General features: G+C 44.8%; 1 protein-coding gene across 1 annotated transcript in view; it reads left to right on the forward strand.

Moving 5' to 3' along the window:
• Window positions 1-3316: 3316 nt before the first annotated feature.
• The window catches only part of ngfa (nerve growth factor a (beta polypeptide)), a 42215-nt gene continuing 29966 nt past the window's right edge, over window positions 3317-15565 (forward strand). The window contains exon 1 of the mRNA XM_049754856.2: window positions 3317-3651. The gene's annotated coding sequence lies outside the window, so the exon portion shown is untranslated. The remainder of the gene's footprint in view (window positions 3652-15565) is intronic.

Genomic DNA, 15565 nt, shown 5'->3' on the forward strand with positions numbered 1-15565 from the left:
CCCTGACAAAGACTTGCAAAGACGTTTTGGAGAAGTAAAGCCTCACCAGCTGCTGCTTTGTTCAACCCCCAGGTGTCTCTTTTAACTCTCCATTGCTCTCATCTCTCCTTGCTCACCCGTTATATTTCACCAATAATCCCACGCCTCACTCAGGCCAAGCAGGAATGTTTAACATCCGAGAAAGCCACATTTCAGGCAAAGCGCGCATAGCCTATAAAAGTAGGATATTCATGGATCACTCACAAAAGTTGATGAGCTCTTCTTCCTTGGCTCATGCTACACCCTTTCAGCAAAATCTGTAAAAGTCACTTGATTCCTGGTCATGGCTCATCTGTGGCTGGACTTGGTCTACATTTCTCGACTGACACATTTCTGAACTCCTGCTCCCTAGTGGAGTAGTTGCATCGGATGGGATATTGTCTGATCCGAATGATGTCATGATTTGTGAAGTGCTTTTTTTATTACAATGGTGCTGGCAGGGTCAAGAGGCCACTGGCCTCAAACTTAAGCCTCGGGGGCCAGATTTGGCCCACCACATCATTTTATGTGGCCCAAAAAAGCAAATTGCGTTTGTCAACTTCCATGGCGCTCCATAAGATATTTGCCAAAATGTCATGTGCAATGTTGATATTTTGCCAGGGTTTATTTTCGCCATATTATAGTAAAAATAGTAGTTCAAACTGCAGCAGCCATTGCATGCCACACGGTGCGTGAGAGTGCGTGCAGGGCTAGGCTGTAGCTTGTGCATGCCACAGGCTGTCCTTGACGGGACAATAGCGGGATTCTACAAAGGGAGCCCGTGGGAGGAAGGCGACAGTGGAGTCAATGAGTGAGGAGGCTTCCAGATACGTCAGCACTTGGCCACCGCGAGAGTGTAGGAGGACAAGCCCGGCAAACCAACAATGTGCAGGATGTCACACATACACTATCCAAACAATCAAGGGTATACCAAGCATGTTTGGTCTTTTGGGTGAGAACATCTAAAAATAAACAAAAAAACATTTATAGGTGAACTTAATTTGAAGTCAAATTATTGAATGTAGATGTACTTTTTGCACAAATTGTTCTTTTTTAAAACCCTTTTCACACTTCACTTAGTAGAGACTCAACACAATGTATTCTGGCTTGTGGCTGTGGGTGTCATGTCTCGTCCCCAACTGCTCCAGTATGTGTCTGTTGTCTTGGTTTCTGTCTGTGTGCTCGCCCCTCCCCTCCTGTGTGCCCATGATCAGTGTGATTATTCCCACCTGCCTCTCGTTACCTGTCATGTATATAAGTCCTGTCTGCCCCTCACTCCCTGTCGGATCATTGGTTGTGGTTGTTCGGTGTTGTATTTATGTTGTGTGTTCCTGTCATGATGCCTTCTTGGTTCCTGTTCCTGTCGTTGGTAATGTCACCCTGTCTTTTTGTTTCACGTCTTTTTGGTCAGTCTCGTTGTTAGGTTTTGTTAAGTCATGTCAGTTGCCGAGTCTGTTAGTTTGCCTTTTTTGAGTTCACCAATAAACCCTGGTCCAAGCTGCACTTGGTCGTCCTGGTCCATGCTCCACCCCACCGTGACAGTGGGGTGGCCAATAAACTTTCAGGGATGGCCATGGCCACCCCCTAGTACCACCCTTTGTGAAATCAGTGTTTTTAAGCAGCCTTTGAATTTTTTACTATATCACATAAACTTAAACTTACTCAAACTTAAAAAGTAAAATGGAGGTATTAGACATTGTTTCAGGTCCTGAATATAAATACGATGTGGCCTTAAATTCAAAGACAGCTATGCAGTGTTAGAGCGCATCAAGAGCAAATTTATAGAGCAGTAAATTGATTATGACTCATCCTGATTATTGCTGGGAATTCATGTATGCGCATGCACTGTGATAACGATTAAGTTAACATATTCTGGAATAAGCACTAATGCACCTAGTCTTGATGTCAAACCATTGACAAACATGTTTGCCCTCCAACCTTTCCAACTCGTCCAAATGTGTTGAGATTAAAAACAGGAGATAAACTCTGTGCAGGTCTACGTGTGAAGCGGACTTGCTGACACCAAGTTTGAAATATGAGCATTTTAGCGCACTCCAAACCTGTACGACGCACCACCACCAGCCTGGTCCGCCTCCCCCCTCATCATTCCTCACCCTGAAACACCCTCAGAGTCGAGTGCGAGGGCAAAGTCCACCGTCTGGGGGTTGTCCCTTTCAGCCCTTGCCCCGATAACAAGGGCCTTGGCAAATCTGACAGCGACACGCTTGGGGCATTCGGTAAATGCTCTCCAGGGTTAGAATTCAAATGCAGGGGTCAACATTCTTAAGCAGATTCAAAGAAAAAGAGCGACAGACCTCTCTCAAGTTAGCACCTGTGTTATTTTTTTCAGGTTTGCACCCTAATAAAGTTTCTTCATTAACACCAAAGCAGCATCAACATATCAAGTGAAACTGAAGCAATTCTTTTCTCTCAAGGGGGAGGAGAAAGGGATGACACTGACACACAATCCTTCCTTTCTCTCATTTTTCTATCTGTCAGAGAGAAGCGAGGCGGGATGACTGCCTGCTCTGTCTGACAACGATACGGTTCGGGTCAAAGTGACGCCGCGCAAGACAGCAGCACTTTAGAAGCAAAACAATGGAAAGTGACAAAATAAAGATGCCAGAGTAAGAAAGAAGCGGCACTGTTGTCTAGAGGTCCGTGCAAATGGTCGGTGTAGCTTACCCTTAGAGGTGCGTGGGTTAACTTTTCATATTTCGCTTTGCCATCAAGCAGAAGTTGGGAATGAATATTGGATCGCATTTCTTGCATAGTTGTTGCAGTCTGCACTACCTTTGCCCATCTGGAAAGGCATTTAAGATTCCAGCGATTATCTTGGGAAGCATTTGATGCAAAAAGAGGGAACTCTGACATTGTGGTTTTGTTGTTTTTAAATTTCAGTAACATGCATTTCATACATTGACTGACTCTTATGGCAGTTTGAGAATAAGTCAATATGTAATTCTGGTGATATAAACAATGTGTAAATTCAGACTTGGAGCAAGATAGATTTGTGTTGTTGTTTGCGCAGTACACTTGAAATTAACAAACATTAGAATATTTAATGGAAAAAAACACAGAGTTAATATATGAATGGGCTGCTAATACCGCTTACTGGCCTTAGTGAAGCCACCGGTGGCCATCTTACATTGCCACTCACCAAATTGAATACATTGATTTCGCCACAGCGTTTTCACATTATAATCTGCTTACCTTTTGTAAATGGGCATTTCACTGAAGATTGTTTAAAATCATCTGAACGTTTGTGCTTTTTCTGTAAAACAAAATAATCTACCTCTCAGCACGACCTCTCACCTCCACACCTCCTCGATAAGGCAGCACATGGGAACAGACGGCACTAGGACCTGCAGTGAGGAACACCAACAGGGAGGGAGCGGTGTTGGGACTCTTGTTACTAAAGTTTTAGAACAATCCATTTTCCAGGAGTGTAGGAGAGCGAGACACACACACACACAGAAGTGAATGGCCCTGGCTCTGGATGCACAGCTGTGATATCAGGAGCAAGGACCGGACTTTGGGATAATTTTGGCAAGAGAGTGTGCTGGAATATTAAAATAACTTTTTTTCTGGAGGTTTTCACTCACTGGGGAGAGAAGGAGCGCTAAGAGGGTGGTGAGTTTTTCATTTTAAATATAAGCATGCGTGGTGTGGATCTTGGATAGTCAAAAGCAGGAGTGAGTTTTTCTAGAGGTTGGCTTTACACCTTCTCAACACCTGTTATTAAGTAAAAGTGGAGCCTTTGAATTGACACTGAGGCCAGCGAGAACCTTCTGCTGATGAGAGAAAATTTCCACCTCAAACATATGATTTCTTACTGATAAAAAGTGGGTGGGGTGGGGAAGTTATTGTTTTCTGGAATTTGGATATACAGACAGCTAAGACAACCTGAAGGGTGAAAATTGCCAAACTAGAGACTGGTTAGGAGAGAACTGGCAGGAACACGGAGCTTCTCCAAACTTCGAAGCAGCTTAGTGTTCCAAAACCCCCCGAGACATCAGGTTACCTTCTTTCTCTCTCACCCCTTTTTTTTCTGTCTCTCCCCCGTCTGTCTGTCTGTCTGTCTGTCTGTCTGTCTGACTGACTGACTGACTGACTGACTGACTGACTGACTGACTGACTGACTGACTGACTGACTGCTCATGTTACACAATCCTCGAAGGGCTTGTAGATTGGGATGAGCTCCAATGTCCTGTCTGAAATATGCCGTTGAGGATCCCCCTCACACATGTCTAGGTGGGGCCATGGCACTGTCATTGTTTATACCTTGACAGGTATACTGGATGTATGCGTTCCTTTCTGTGTATACAAGCGTGCGCGCGCGCGCGTGTGTGTGTGTGTGTGTGCGTGTGTTTGCGTGCGTGCATGCGTGTGTGTGTGTGCGTGCGTGCGCGCGTGCGTGCGTGCGTGCGTGCGTGCGTGCGTGCGTGTGTGCGTGTGTGTGTGTGTGTGTGTGTGTGTGTGTGTGTGTGTGTGTGTGTGTGAATGTGTGGGTGCGTGTGTGCGTGTGTGCGTGTGTGCGTGTGGGTGTGCGTGTGTGTGTGTGTGTGCGGGTGTGCGTGTGTGCGTGTGCGTGTGTGTGTGTGTAGCGAGACTTCATGCCTGCCACTCCTACCAGGGAATTCCTTTTTGGCTTTGACAGGAGAGGAATGTCAACCAGGACCCAAATTTACTATAAATCTTCGAGCAGTCATTACAAACCAAAGGCCTCCTCCAACCACTACTGACCTCTTAAGTACATACAGTTGTACCTTATATACAAGTTTTATTCATCACCCATCTTTCCACATTGAAATTTATGGAAATGTCATTAATCTGTTCCAGCTTCCACCTTAAAAACAAACATGTTTGTTTGTGTTAATATGGAACAAATACCACTCTCCCTTTTTTAAAGTATTTTATAAAAACATAAAGGAATAATACAATTAAATAGAATGTAAATAATTCAATTGTTTGTGACAGTGTTAAAAAAAGTGGCAATTGTAAAAATGACATTTTACTTTTTTGAAACAAACTAGTAAAATTCCTTGTCAATTTATTTCTAAGATGAACTTTCGGGGTTGATTTTTAACATTTATTTTGGTCATACGAAAGGTCAAACTGACGTTTGGAATGTATTTTACTTTAGGACACAATACATATTGGAGACTTTTTTAATCTTACACGTCACAAAAAATGCTTCTATTTCTACCGTAGGTAACTCAGAAAGATGCCGTAATATTTGTCATTTTATCATACAGGATAAAGAATATATGCCTGTGAGTACTGTTATCTGTCTACATGTAATGCTCCAGCACTTGTGTTCAAAGTAAATTGCAAGGTGAATTGCTTAATTTTCCATCAATATTTGTTTATTGAGCTGTTTCTATGATCACGGATTTTTTTTTTTTTTTAAACCCCAAATACAGTAAACACAAACTGGTGTTTGAATGGAAGGCAGATGGACAGTTTTCCAGTGCAGACAAAGATGTCTATCATTATTCATGACCAGCTCAGGTTTCCTTTGAAGCTGAATTACAGTTTTCCCTATGCTTGCGTGGGAGGGGGGTGGGAGGGGAGTCTAAAGAGAGAAAATGAGCTCCAACATCTATCTAGTAGTGGACAAAATATGCATTCATTATTTATATAAATACAGTAGTCAAAGCTCCATTCATATGCAGTTAAATCAAAATATATAGGCTTGATGTGCAAGTTTAGGGTTGGATGGATGGATGGATGGATGGATGGATGGATGGATGGATGGATGGATGGATGGATGGATGGATGGATGGATGGATGGATGGATGGATGGATGGATGGATGGATGGATGGATGGATGGATGGATGGATGGATGGATGGATGTCTTTGTTTGATTAAGTAGCTTGCTTAGTTTCACTCTGGGTCCAATGTTTTTAGGTTTCCACGGTTCTTTTTTATTACCGAGCCACAATCAAAGTAGAAGAATTGAGAATTGAGGTCATGTCCACGCGCACAAACCTGCCAAGTCAGATTTAGCACAGCAACAACAAGACATGAGGATAGAAAGGTGTGAGCCGTCTCGACTGACGTACGGGACACCTGGGCAGGGGACACGCTGTGACAACACACCTGGACTGTCGATTTAACTGCGACTGTTTCACCTCATGCTCATAGCCAAATTTTAAGCAACCTCTCACGGCTACAATTGCACATTCCACCCAATAAATGAGATAAGAAAAGTAGCTGTATTTGCCCTGTAGTGTCATCTTGAATGGAAAAAACATTTTGCTTGCTTGCAAAAAACAATGTTCTTAAAATAATGAAAACTCACCTTCATATAAATGTATTTTGGTAACTACGGTTTGAGGTCGTAATTACTTTTTAACAGTGTCTGGAATGTATAACTTGATGGCCACACTTACAGCCAAATAAAAACTTGCAGTACCAATTTAGCAAGTGAGCCCAACTGCAATTTTATATGCATGACGCAGTCGAGCAAAATGGTACACGTTCCCTGCTGTGCAATGCCTCCATAAACAGTTGCCACGGGGCCTTTTGATCAACTGGTGCCACCAGACAATTTGACATCTGGGGCAGTGCCAGTTGGCAGCGGAATTTTAATTCGGGAAGTGTTGTGTGATTACTTTTCATGACTTAACGACTTTGAATTAAAGAGATAACATCTTTCATACAGAGAAAAAAAAACATCCATCTTGATGATTTAATTCAGCCTCTGTGGTGAATGAATCTAACGATTTATAATGTTGCCACTATGAATCGCCTGTTACAATTGATCCTTACAGTTAAACTCGAAATTTAAATCCCAACTTGCTAAAGTGTCAGCACTGACATATTTTCAGCACTGCTTGTTATTTTTTGCACCATGTGGCTTTCAACGAAGCTGCCTCACTGTTTCCTTAACAGCAGCGGTGGCTACCAAAACAACATCTCGTACGTGGGGTAATTGCCTCGAGCTTTTTGGGGAAACGATTCCGTCTGAGGCATGTTAATGCATTCCAACTGAGTTTTAAGAGCATTTAGATAAGACAATAAAAACTGTGCAGTAATTCAACTAGATCATTCATATTTAACTGAAACTAACGACAATATATACTAAAGCCGGGGTTTTCCAACTTTATACACCTTTTACACTAAATAAAACAAAATATATTTTGCTCTCCATGTCCCACCATAGTACCAACATGAAGTCAATAGGATTTGTTTCATAATTATTGCACTACTGGTCAGTTCAAATTAATAAATGCATCATTTGCACAGCTGTCACTGCCCAATGTTCGGTACTAATAATATCCTTTAAATGATTGGAGAGTGACTAAAGAAGATTTACTAGCTAAAAAAGTTGTGGTGGCAGTCCAATTGCCACGAACAATAGCTGTATGCACGTGTCCAGCGCACACACACACACACAAGACTGACGAGATGTCGAAGGAGAACGAGCTTGGCTTGACTAAGTCCTGCGACTCTAATATTGAGAGATTTTGTAATGACAACTTCCTCATTTTTTCAATTGTAAACGTCTCCTTAACAGGGCTCCAAAAAGCCTGTCTAGGAAGGCGTTAGTCAGACAGTGTCAAAGTTTATTTGGTAGATAGACCCCTGATACTATAATGTCGAGAGATTTATTTTCCCTCTTTTTTGAATTGTAAACGTCTCCTTAACAGGGCTCCGAAAAGCTTGTCTAGGAGGACGTTAGTTAGAGAGTGTCAAAGTATATTTGGTGAACTAAACCCCTGCTACTATACTGTTGAAATGTTTTGTAATAACAACTTCCATGTTATTTCTGTGTCATTGCTTTGGTAGCGACTGTGAGCGATAAACACCTGCCGGCCAGTCCCTCTGCTATGCACATATATATATATATATATATATATATATATATATATATATATATATATATATATATATATATATATATATATATATATATAACCTGCTCAGAGAACCCTTCAATGTGGTCACACCTGGTCCCCATTCAAGCAATTTATCCACAGAGCTGGTGCCTGTTTTTTTTCATCCTTTAAAAAGACTCTAGCTTGTCCTTGGGTCCGAATGTTAGTGTGAAACCTTATTTTTATGTGTGAGCCCTGCAGTTACCTGAGTGGTGATGGGTGGCCACCATAAGGCAGGGGTCACAAACTCAAGGGCGCCAATCCAGCCTGTTTTAGGTGCAGCCCTACTACAGCACACTCGATTCAAATGATCAGCTCATCAGCAAGCTCTATTAAGCCTGATAACAATCCTGGTGAGGTAGCACGGTGGTGCACTGGTGAGCACGTCCACGTCACAGTCCCTGTGTGGAGTTTGTATTTTCTCCCCGTGCCTGCGTAGATTTTTTCGGGCAATCTAGTTTCTTCCCACATCCCAAAAACATGCCTGGTGGACTGATTGAGCACTTCAAACTGCCCTGTGTGAGTGCGAGTGCAGATGGTTGTTTCGTCTCTGTGTGCCCTGTGATTGGCTGGCAGCCGGTTCAGGGTGTCCCCCACTTACTGCCCGATGACTGCTGGGATAGGCTCCAATGCGCCCGTGACCCCGTGGGGATAAGAAAATGGATGGATGATCCTAATGATTTTAATCAGGTGTGTTGCAGTGGGGATGCATCTAAAACAGGCTAGATTGGCACCAACGAGGACCAAACTTGGTGACCCCTGCTATAAGGCAAGTGGTTGACTTCACCACTCCAGTCCTTTTTGTATTGTCTCATATTGTTGATTTGTCACCCTTGCTGCTCCTGGCTTGTTTGATTCTCCTGAAAAAATATGCATTGATGGTCTTAAAAAAATGTGAACGGACGCAGCACATCTGGTGTTAAGTGAACCAGCTGAGCTGTTTGGTGTGGGCTCAGCAGAGAGGTGAAAGGTCGGTGTGTGACCTCTGGGTTACGATAGCTGTTGGTGGAGGAAAACTAAAATCTGGAGGTTACTGGAACTCAGAATTCAAAAGCATGTGTGCCATTTTTTCTCTTGTTTCCGTATTAGCACAATGCATCATGGGAATTATTGCTTTACTAGTTGTTGTCCGCTATTATTCTCGATGCATTGTTCAATATGTTGAGATAATGTTTGGAATAAATTACTCATTGCCTACTCCTTAATCATTACATAGAAATTTTAAATTATGGACTAGTAACCCAACATTTGTTATGTTTAATACTCTAAAAAGGAACGACTCTATATTTATTTTATTATTCATCCATATCCTAAAGCTTTGATCATCCATGATTCACTACTTTTCAAGATTCATTGTGAGATACGTATATTGAGGGCACAAAATAGGGAAGATATGTCCAGCATATCACCCGATATAGAGGAGAATCTATTCTCCTTCCACATCTAAGCAGCATTCTTAATTTGTAAACTCACTTTGATGGCACTATAATACATTTGTGGTGACGCAGATGGAACCAATAAAGCATGCAAACAACAAAAACAGAACAAGCTGGGGCTAGCGCAGCAACAAAAAAGCACCTGGCTAAACTGGACACACACCATGAACCGATCAAGCTAAAAGCAAACGCAGGAGAGCTAAATAGGCTCAGATTAATTGACGGAACGAAGCACAGCTGAGAAGAAGCCGACAGGATGGGAGGAACTGATTGGTTTGGGCAAGAGAAGCAAAGAAATGACACAGTCAACCAATGCAAAAACAAGCAATGCAAACTGAGCAAATATTGAAAGTCTACATTGTAAATAATCAAATCCACGAATGGAAAAGCCCAATGTAAGCGCGATAATCTGACTGTTTACAGATCACATTTGAAAGCCAATACAACAGAATGACGCCATATTGCTTTTCAGCCTGCACTGTTTGGAAACTACATTAATAATCTAGCGTATTTATAGAAAACCAAGCAGTAATGTTAGCACATGTCTTTGCATTCAGCACACCTGACAGCTTTGACAGGTGCTTCGTCAAAAGAGATACATTTGCCTGTTTGTGCATGCTTGCATTTCCATGTGTGCAAATTAAATGTGCAGACGGGCTTGCTGAGTCCACATGCGGAGACGTGCAGAGTCGATGCAGAAATTAGCAAGATCAAATAATACTCTTGTGGTCTTACTGTGTCGGTTTAGTGCCGCAGTTATGTTCGAAATTGTTTCTGTGAATTTGTGTTGACATCGCCGTGGCCTCACTTTCATACCGTATCATCTATGGCTTGTTGGAACATGAAACTAATTTGCTGCTATTGAGAGTGCTGAAATGACCTCATATGGGCTTTGCCATATGCATATATATATATATATATATATATATATATATATATATATATATATATATATATATATATATATATATATATATATATATATATATATATATATATATATGTATATATGTATATGGGCGGCTCGGTGGCGCACTGGGTAGCACGTCCGCCTCACAGTTAGGAGGGTGCGGGTTCGATTCCACCTCCGGCCCTCCCTGTGTGGAGTTTGCATGTTCTCCCCGGGCCCGCGTGGGTTTTCTCCGGGCACTCCGGTTTCCTCCCACATTCCAAAAACATGCTTGGTAGGCCGATTGAAGACTCCAAATTGTCCCTAGGTGTGAGTGCGATTGGTTGTCTGTCTCTGTGTGCCCTGCGATTGGCTGGCAACCACTTCAGGGTGTCCCCCGCCTACTGCCCGATGACGGCTGGGATAGGCTCCAGCACGCCCGCGACCCCCGTGGGGACTAAGCGGTTCAGAAAATGGATGGATGGATATATATATATATATATATATATATATATATATATAAAAAAAAAAAACTTTTCCTCACCCCCCGTGGGTGGTCTCTTTTTCCCTTCAAGCTCGGGTCCTCTACCAGAGGCCTGGGAGCTTGAGGGTTCTACGCAGTATCTTTGCTGTTCCTAGTACTGCACTTTTCTGGACTGAGATGTCAGATGTTTTTCCTGGGATCTGTTTCAGCCACTCCTCCAGTTTGGGGGTTACTGCCCCTAGTGCTCCAATGACCACAGGTACCACTGAAGTCTTAACTCTCCAGGTCTTCTCCAGCTCTTCTCTGAGCCCTTGATATTTCTCAAGTTTCTCATGTTCCTTTTTCCTAATGTTACCATCATTTGGGATGGCTATGTCAACCACAACGGCTTTCCTCTGCTCTTTGTCCACCACCACAATGTCCGGTTGGTTCGCCATTACCATTCTGTCTGTCTGGATCTGGAAGTCCCAGAGGATCTTGGCTTGGTCATTCTCTACCACCTTTAGAGGTGTTTCCCACTTGGATCTTGGGACTTCCAGTCCATACTCTGCACAGATGTTCCTGTACACTATTCCAGCTACTTGGTTATGGCGCTCCATGTATGCTTTACCTGCCAGCATCTTACACCCTGCAGTTATGTGCTGGATTGTCTCAGGACCTTCTTTGCACAATCTACACCTGGGGTCTTGTCTGGTGTGGTAGATTTGGGCCTCTATTGCTCTGGTGCTCAAGGCCTGTTCTTGTGCAGCCAGGATCAGTGCCTCTGTGCTGTCCTTCAGACCAGCTCTTTCTAGCCATTGGTAGGATTTCTGGATATCAGCTACTTCAGCTATGTTTCGGTGGTACATCCCATGTAGGGGCTTGTCCTCCCATGATGGTCCCTCCAGCACGTCATCTTCCTTTGATGCCCATTGTCTGAGACATTCACTGAGCACGTCATCCGTTGGGGCCTTATCCCTGATGTACTTATGGATCTTGGATGTTTCATCTTGGATCGTGGCTCTCACGCTCGCTAGTCCTCGGCCTCCTTCTTTACGGCTAGTGTACAGTCTCAGGGTGCTGGACTTGGGATGGAACCCTCCATGCATGGTTAGGAGCTTCCGTGTCTTGATATCTGTGGTCTGTATATCTTCCTTTGGCCACCGTATGATTCCTGCAGGGTACCTGATTACTGGTAGGGCGTAGCTGTTAATGGCTAGGGACTTGTTCTTGCCATTGAGCTGACTTCTTAGGACTTGCCTTACTCGATGGAGGTATTTGGCTGTGGCTGCTTTCCTTGTTTCCTCGTCAAGGTTGCCATTTGCCTGTGGAATTCCAAGGTATTTGTAGCTGTCCTCAATGTCTGCTATTGTTCCTTCTGGGAGTGAGACCCCCTCTGTGTGGATTACCTTTCCTCTTTTAGTCACCATGCGGCCACATTTCTCAAGTCCGATTGACATTCCGATGTCAGAGCTGTAGATCCTGGTAGTGTGGATCAGGGAGTCAATGTCCCGCTCGTTCTTAGCGTACAGCTTTATGTCATCCATGTAGAGGAGGTGGCTGATGGTGGCCCCATTCCTGAGTTGGTATCCATAGCCCGTCTTGTTGATTATTTGGCTGAGGGGGTTCAGTCCTATACAGAACAGCATTGGGGACAGAGCGTCTCCTTGGTATATACCACATTTGATGGTCACGTGTGCAAGTGGCTTGCCATTGGCTTCAAGTGTGGTTTTCCACTGTTTCATCGAGTTGGCGATGAAGGTTCTCAGAGTCCCATTGATGTTGTACAGCCTCAAGCATTCAGTGATCCAAGTATGTGGCATTGAGTCATATGCTTTCTTGTAATCAATCCAGGCAGTGCTCAGGTTGGTACGTCTAGTTCTGCAGTCTTGGGTGACTGTTCTATCCACCAGGAGTTGATGTTTTGCTCCTCTGGTATTTTTACCAATCCCTTTCTGAGCAGTGCTCATGTATTGATCCATGTGCCTGCTGATCTTATCTGATAGTATGCCCGACATCAGCTTCCATGTTGTGGAGAGGCAGGTGATTGGCCGGTAGTTGGATGGGACTGTACCCTTTGATGGATCCTTCTGGATCAGGATCGTACGCCCTTGGGTTAGCCATTCAGGGTGAGTCCCATCCCTTAGCAGCTGGTTCATTTGTGCTGCCAGGCGCTCATGGAGAGTTGTAAGTTTCTTGAGCCAGTAGCTGTGGATCATGTCAGGGCCTGGTGCTGTCCAGTTTTTCATTCCTGAGACTCTTCTCTGGATGTCTGCCACTGTGATGGTTACTGGGTTCTGTTCGGGGAGCTTGCTGTGGTCCTTTCTCAGAGCCACCAGCCACTGTGCATCCTTCTTATGTGATGCCTCCCGCTCCCATATATCCTTCCAGTACTGTTCAGTTTCCAGCCTTGGTGGGTCTGCTCTGCTATTATTCCCCTGCCACTGAGCGTACACTTTCGCTGGTTGTGTTGTGAACAACCTGTTTATTCGTCTGGCTTCATTCTCTCTTGTGTACCTCTTTAGGCGGCTGGCCAAGGCTTGGAGTCTTTGTTTGGCAGTTTCGAGTGCTTCAGATATGGGCATATGGCTGTATTTCTTGGGAACTTGCTTTTTCATTGCACCTTTCTGGGCCTCTGTCATTTGGCTCACTTCTCTCCGTGCTATCTTGATTTTGGCCTCCAGCCTTCTCTTCCATGGTGGGCACTGTTGTGGTCGCATATGGTCATTCTTCTTGTAGCCAAGCATTTCTAGGATCACTGCTGCTGAGGTGTATATCAGCTCATTGGTTTCAGTGATGGTAGCCGTAGGAATTGTTGTCAATGCTGCATTCACATCTTCTAGGAGACTTTCTGAGGGTACTTCAGTTAGCCTCTGCAGTGTGTATCTAGGTTCCCGAGCATTCATTCTCACCGTGATCTTGTTCTTCAGGTCAGTTGCTGCCTCGTTCAGCTTGATTGTGCTTATTGGGGTTTCGTACCCAACCTCTGGGCTTTTACATGGATTTAACTCGTCTCTGACCTGGTGCTCTGGTTGGCCTTCGCTATGGCATTTGTGTTGTATCTCATCAATCTCGAGGTGTGATAGCAGGTGCCGTTTATGGATATTGGAACATTGAGCTACTAGTTGCTTGGCCGATAGTGTTGACTGTGGGTATTGAAGTTGCCACTGTTCCCGCATTCTCCGCATGTAACCCCTCTCGCCCGGGTTGCTGAAGTAGTAGCATTCCAACAGATCCTTATTCTCGCATCTCGCCCATTTGTGTCTTGTTCCAGTAGCCCATTTTTCATCAGGGTGCTCTGGTTCCCCAGCACCTGACGCAGACCTTGTTTGTCCGGGCGACGTCTGAGCCGGCATGTGTTTCGTTTCTTGCACTCTCATTATCTCTGAGGTAGGCGGTATCATTAAGGGTCTTGCCTAAGGACCCACACTGACTGCTGGTAAGGTAATCGCTCATTGCTCATATTGTGCCCCTGCCGGGAATCGAACCCGGGTCTTCCGTTTGTAAGTCATGTCACTTACTGATTGAGCTAGTCAGCCGTCTATATATATATATATATATATATATGTATATATATATATATATATATATATACATAATGGAGCCTCGGTTTTCGACCATAATCCATTCCAGAAGGCTTTTCGAGAAGTGAATCGTTCAAATTTCTATTCATGTTTTCCCATTACAAATAATGGAATAAAATGTAATCCGTTCCAAGCAAAAAAAAAAAAAAGAAAATCCCGCCTTTTTTAAGCATTTTTTCATTTGTGCATTATTGTCCGATCGCGCAACTGCAGCACACCGCCGAACGCGCAACCGTAGCGCGTCACCGACCGCGCAACTACACCGGGCTGGTCGCATTATTGTGACAGAGCCGTCGCTGAAATTTAGAAACGATTTTTAATGTCCTGATGTATTTTCCAAAATTTAAGTGGACCTCAGTGCGCAAGGAGCTTAATTTGGTCCGATCGCACAACCGCAGCGCGCCGGGCGTTCACTGTCGCATGGTTTAAGTGCGTCTTTGTGTTTTAGGATGGCTTTGTCACGTCTCGCCCCCAACTGCTCCACTATGTGTCTGTCTTGGTTTCTGTCTGTGTGCTCGCCCCTCCCCTCCTGTGTGCCCATGATCAGTGTGATTGTTCCCACCTGCCTCTCGTTACCTGTCGTGTATAAAAGTCCTGTCTGCCCCTCTCTCCCTGTCGGATCATTGGTTTGGGTATTGGTTTTGGTCTTTGGTTTTGGTTGCTGTCGTGTTGGTTGCTGTCGTTCGGTGTTGTCGTCCTGTCTTGATGCCGTCATGTCCTGCTGTCTTCTTGTTTCACGTCCCGGTCAGTCAGTCAAGTTATTGTTTGTTAAGTCATGTCAGTTTGCCTTTTGAGTTGCTTCAATAAACCCTGGTCCAAGCTGCACTTGGTCGTCCTGCTCCATGCTACACCCGACCGTGACAGAATGATCCGACCATCACAGCGGCCAGCGCTTGGACCACCCTTCACCACCAGCTCCCGCTGCGACGCCCGATCCACATCCGAGCATGTTCCAGCGCCATGGGCTTGCAGCCGCCATCGGATCTTGCTCCCGCGACGTCGGACTCGCGGCCACCACCGGGCTCCACAGCTGCCGTCGAACTTGCTCCCGCGACTCCGAACCCGCGGCCGCCATCGGAGTGCTTCTGGCGCCAGCGGCTTTGCGGCCGCGATCGGACTCTGGTGCCGCGACGCCGGACCCACGGCCGCCGTTGGAGTGCCTCCCGGCGTCATCAGACTCACGGCCGCCATCGGGCTCCACCCCAGCGTCGCAGGACCCGCGAACGTCGCCAGACATCCAAGCCAGCTGCGTCGGACCAGCGATCGTCCCTGGCTCCACTCCCACTGC

The sequence above is a fragment of the Syngnathus scovelli genome, chromosome 2 (genome assembly GCF_024217435.2).
Source record: "Syngnathus scovelli strain Florida chromosome 2, RoL_Ssco_1.2, whole genome shotgun sequence".
NCBI classification, from domain to species: Eukaryota; Metazoa; Chordata; class Actinopteri; order Syngnathiformes; family Syngnathidae; genus Syngnathus; species Syngnathus scovelli.